This window comes from Astatotilapia calliptera, chromosome 5 (genome assembly GCF_900246225.1).
Source record: "Astatotilapia calliptera chromosome 5, fAstCal1.2, whole genome shotgun sequence".
NCBI lineage: Eukaryota > Metazoa > Chordata > Actinopteri > Cichliformes > Cichlidae > Astatotilapia > Astatotilapia calliptera.
This window is the reverse complement of record NC_039306.1, coordinates 20,913,267-20,919,266: the sequence shown is the minus strand read 5'-3', so window position 1 is coordinate 20,919,266 and position 6,000 is coordinate 20,913,267.

Here is a 6,000-nt window from a genome sequence, read left to right as displayed (position 1 = left end):
AAGACTGGATTCTCACACACGTCACCACACGCACCACCACACATTTCCTATAATCCTATAATTCCTATAATTTATAATCCTTATCTTTATAATCTCTTCTGCTATTTACACATTCTTTACTGTAAATTCCTAAGTTAATTTGTAAATTTTTGTAGTAAATTGTAAATATTGTAAAACTTTTCTTCTGTCATTTAATGGTCGGGCATTGTACAGCTACAAGCATTTCACCCCCATGTCATACTGTGTATGGTTGTGTGTGTGTGACAAATAAAATTTGAATTTGAATTTGAATTTGAAGTCTTACTGTGGATTTGGACAAACAGATACAAACGAGGTAGCAGTATGGTGCCTCCATGTCTCTGTAGTTCTGGAGTTGTTCTGTAAAAGGCATAACATACAGTCTACTCTGGCTGGACATTGGTTTGATGTACCCAGAGTTCATAACTATATGTATAATTACACCTAAACCTTTATGCCTGGCATTTTGAATCATTATGTGTCAATGGGCTGTTACTCATTGTGTCCATCTCTCTCCTTTTTTTATTCAAGTCACACAATCCTCCAAAAGCAGCCTACACTATAGTCGTAACTATTCTCTAATATAAAGTACTCAGCCTGCTTCACTTCAACTCACATGAACACTTAAGAAGTAGAGATTTAATACTACAGCTTGCAGTAGTTAAGTGGAAAAGGGGCTGCAGGACTGCTGCAGGCACATCGTTGACAGACAATGTTCAGCCTTCCCAAGAGGCTCTGCGCAATGATCAGCTACAGATAATAAAAAAAAAAACAACTTTTTACCTGTAGCTGTGCCTCACCAAGACATTGTTCAGATCGTTTTGTTTAGGTCAACACTACAAGAGCCTATAATAACTTTCTGTTAAAGCACCAACTATAAACACACAAAAACATTTTATTAGCCAAGGAATGGTGCCATCGAAATAAAGAGCTAATACAGTCCAATAAAGAGCTAAAGCTACGGCTTTAAACAAACAAGACTAAGCCGATCATTAAGCTGCATTCAGGCATAAGAAGCAAGTCTCTCCAATGACTTAAAAAGGTATATGGGTTCAATTATTGCTACAGGCAAGTGGTGGTCTGAAAAGATGGCAAGGGCAGAAACACAAGTAAGATAACTCACAGAGATAGAAACAGTACAGAAAATCCACACAGCTAAATGCATGCAGAATAATCCTGGAAATAAATAAATCCTGCAAAAAGTGAAATGCCACTGCCTCTAAAGTCTTTTACACACAATAGCATGTGAGACCTTACAACTAAGTATCCAGACATGCACAGGATGATTTCACAAAGATAACTAAAATCAGTTACTTTTAAAGTCAGATATAAGATATTAGATCAGCTCCTCCTGTATCCACTCACTGGATGATTATTTATAACCCGGTACCTGACAACAGATAACAAGTCATCCCCGAAAAGGTTCAAAGGTTAAGAATTAACCTAAAGAGTCATAAAAATGGATAGCTGTGCTTTTTATGGACAGGCCATACCTAACTTAAGAGTTATTGCATGTGTTCCCATTTAGTCAACTCTTGTTTTTATTTGTCAGCTAGGAAAAGTAGGTCACTAGAAAAAGCATGATTTCATCATCCGGCACCTTTTCTCTGTCAATATTTAGGCGACAACATTAGTTCTATGTCCACTGACAACTTTTTGGCTGTTATTATTTTCTTTTTCTGTTAGAGAAAAGTTACTCCAATTACACCAGGGGTCGGCAACCCTGGGCACGCGTGCCGAAGGGTTAACTGATGGCACGACCATAGCTGGACTGGCCATCGGGCACACCGGGCATTTGCTCGGTGGGCCGATGATTTTTTTTTTTGTAACGGTATAAACAATGAAAGGTGGTGGATTGGCCAGATGCTGGTCGGTGTGTAAAAATAACTCAGTTGTTTGGTGGTGGCTTTGGCGGAGCTTCCACAGATTCAGTAACATCAGCAAGTGGTGGAGGCCAGCAGGTGGATGAGACAAAGGGGAGGTAAGAGGAGAGACCCGAGGCGGCCGCCGGTCCGAGTGTCAGGTGAACTGAACTTCAGGTAAGAAGTTATGACCTGCAGTCTATGTGGGTCAGATATGAACCAAGTTTAGGTGGATTTTATTTTCGTTGTGCTGACTTTTTACAGTCAGTTACAATAACTCGTACTGCGTGCTAGCTAGCACGATGGAATGGGGTGGGTGCTTTGAAGTTACTGATGTTGAACTTTATTTTATTCATAAGCTTAGTAGAGTTGCCAACCGTCCTGTAAAAACAGAATCGTCTCGTATTCAGAGAAAATATTGTGCGTTTCGTGTTGAGCTGAAAAGGAACACAGTTTGTCCCGTACTTCAGCTGAAATGGAAAAAGACACAAACCTGGAGTTATTCTGTCGTTACGCTGCAAAGCTGTCTCTTCTCTCATTCTCTCCCCTCCCTCTCCTGTTTCTACTTCAATCATTAAACTGATCAATGATCAGTTGATCGGCTTTTCTCTCTTGTTTGTTTATCTCCCACTTTGCGCCAGAAAGAGGAAACCAGCGGAGGTCGCGTTAAATAACAGCAGCACGTTTAAGCTTGATCAGCTGTTGTTAGAATTTATTTAATATTAATTTCTACTATCAGCTGATGTTTGCTGGAACCACAGCTGTAAAGCTGCTGGTCATGATGTCAGTTTGGTTATCTGGTGAGAGGGAACCATGAAGATGAAACCAGGAGATGTCCTTACTGAATCATCAGAGCCGAACAGGTGATGGAGAAACAGGTTTACCTTTTAGGTGACATGGATGAGTTGAAGGGAAGTTATGAACTGTTTCTGAGAGACAAATAACACCAGGATCCTTTTCTAAGTAGCTGAAAGCTGGTAACTGTGCAGGGGCGGGTCTAGCAAAGTTTTGCCAGGGGGCCAGGTAGGGTATTAACAGGGAGAGGGGGGCACAAAGAAATACTTTCTTATTCTCATTTAAAATATCTAGCTTTTATTAAATAATTATCTGAAGCTTACAACCAAAGTTTTTATCTGACGTAAAATGTATAGAAATCATACATATACCAACAAGACTGTACATCACTGTCACAACAGCATTTGTTTCATTCAAAGGCTTTATGGCTTTAATACCTGGTGGGCCGGTCTCTAGTCAAAATGCCCGGGCTGTTTTTTTGTCCCAGTCCAGCCCTGGGCACGACACGCAGTGAATTAATCTGAGAAGGTGCATCAAAAAATAAATGGCCGCGCCAGCGGTGCACATCACAAATCAGCTCGCATAGACACATTAGTTGTGCCGCTTCTTAATGACGGTATCTTAGCTAACAACCCCAACTACCAGATTCAACTTGTAATTGGCTAAAAATAACTTAGCCTACTGGTAAGAGGGACGTTGTTAGCTTTCCACATTCTGACACTTCAAAAGCTTCAGGAGCTTTCTGCTCAGCGTAGCATCAGCACCACGGAAAGACACAGATACATCCGTAGACTCAAGACAATTCACAATGCGTTTTGGGGACTTTCAGGTGTATGGACCAATGTTTTCTTTTCTGATCAAACCAGAAATCTTTAATGAGCAGCTAGATCTGTCTCGCATTAACTGGCTGAGGTAACACCAGTTAATGCAACATCGAAGCAGCTGGAATCCATAGCTGTGCGTGTTCATGGAGTTTGCATTTTCACCTGCTGGACATCACTACCTGACAAGTTTAACTGTCTTCAGAACATTGCAGAGGCCTTATTGACAGTATTTGGCTCTACATATCTGTGTGAGCAGATTCTCTCTCACATGAGTCCTCAGGTAGCCGTCTGAATGCTGGACACTCGGAGATGTCTCTGAGTGGGAGAACAGAGATCACATTAACATGTGTGTCTCTGTATTAACAAACATGATATATTGGCCCAGTTCATTTTTCTTATCATTGTTGTGAGGAGACCATAAATAGCATTTGCATTTTCTGTTGTACAGTTCATTTGCTGTTATGAAGTTCTTGTTATGGATAAAAAGTGTCTTTTTTTTGTTTCAAAATAGCTGATAACTACTCGCTGATAGCCGCCAACATCTGCGAACAAATGTAATTCTATAAAGTGGTTCTATATAGTGTGTAACTGTTCATATAGAGCATTATTAAATTTATTGATAATGCAATCATGTGGCACACTGACTTCTGAGGAAATTTTAAATGGCACTCGTCATCAGAAAGGTTGCCGACCCCTGAATTACACCAACATTAAGTAACACTTAAACAACTGTGTCTCAGGGAAGGAATTTGGAATAACGTAAATAAACCATCACGTGCTCCACTTATTTGTTTTCCTAACCTTCAGCTCAATGATATTTGACAAGTGAGCATGAGCCATTGGTGTAGTTGTTGCAGTCACAGTTATTTGAGTAGAAAGTGGCTAGGGTGTCAGTTTTAGGCTAGGTTAGGATTTATAGTAACAATAACCTAATATCTACTTTATACTTCCAGCATTCTAAGGATAAGAATTTGGCTAATGTCATAGGTTTTTTCCTTTACCTTGAAAAACTCCTGAGTTGTATGCTTTGAGTTATTACCAATTTGCACTGTGAAACACTTTCTAATCAGTTTTGCAGCATTTGGTTGAATCTGAGCAGATGGTATAGCTCTGTTCACTTAAAAATTCATCCTGCAACTTTTATCAGCAGTCACAGCATCAATAAACACTGGTGACCTGGTTCCACTGGCAGCCATACATCCCTCTACCATAACATTGCCCCCACATGTTTGACAGATGAGCTGGTAGAAGTTAATCGTGGCTTCTTATGTTCGCATTACGTTTTTGCCCCCCCCCAACTGTGCAGACTCTTTTAGATGTTTTTTGTTCTTTCGTTTGTTTTTTCCTTGGCAAAGTGTAATCTGGGCTTCCTGTTCCCAAGTGCAACCAGTTGTAAACCCTCTGCATTTCCATTCATAAAGGCATCTCTTGATTGTAGACTTTAACAATGATACACCTTCATCCCTCAGAGTGTTCTTGACTTGATTAGATGTTGTAAAGGGCTTTTTCTTAACAGAAATAATTCTCTCATCATCCACTTTAATTGTCTTCTGCAATCATTCAGGATGTTTGGGGTTGCTGACCTGGCCGATACATTATTTTTAAGCATGTACCAGGGTGTGGATTGGGCCTAAAGTTTTTGCTGTCTCTGACGTGTTTAATTTGGTTTTTGCAAGCTGATGATGGCCTCCTTCACTTGTACTGTCACCTCTCATATTAAGAGTTCCACTGAACAGTTACCAAGTGCAGAAGGAACAGACCTAATCTGCCAATTACTTTTGGTATTACATTGGGAACTAAGCACAATAAGTTGTTTTTGTGAAACAACTTGAATTAAAGCTGACAGACTGCCTTTCAAAACATGATAGTGATCTCTCTCTCATACAAGTGAGATACCTCCCCCTAAATAAATCAGTACTCTGACACTAAGCTGCAGTTATATAAATGTTATATGTGTTACCACATAGCTTGACACCTATCTTACTTTGCTAAATGTTTTACGAAAAACTTTTTACACCACCCGCTTTTAATAGCAGACGTTCTATTTATGTAATGCCTCTACATGCAAAGTGGACAGAGGAGGGGACACAGCTTCATGCTTTTACATGCAAAAACCAATAAATCACCATGTCATCATCCAGACAACGTGTCACAGCTACTGAGAGTATAGTCTAAAAGGTTATGAAATCAACTAGAAAACACTTCTATTGTTGCCGTTAATTATACATAATTTAATAAGCACTTCCTACTAAACACATTTCCTTCACAGGAAGGTTTTTTGTTTTTTTGGAGCTGATATGAAACTGAACACAAGTTCAGATGTCATGTTTGAGGGAATGTCACACTGCTTTCCTCCTGCCAAATTATACACCACACGAAAGCTCTCAATAACACACACTCAGACAAACATACACAACTAACAAGTGGCAAAACCCAGCTTATGCTGCCAGGGATTTTTCTTTATAAAAAAATCCCAGGGGTCTTAATTGTGCCCTGCTGCT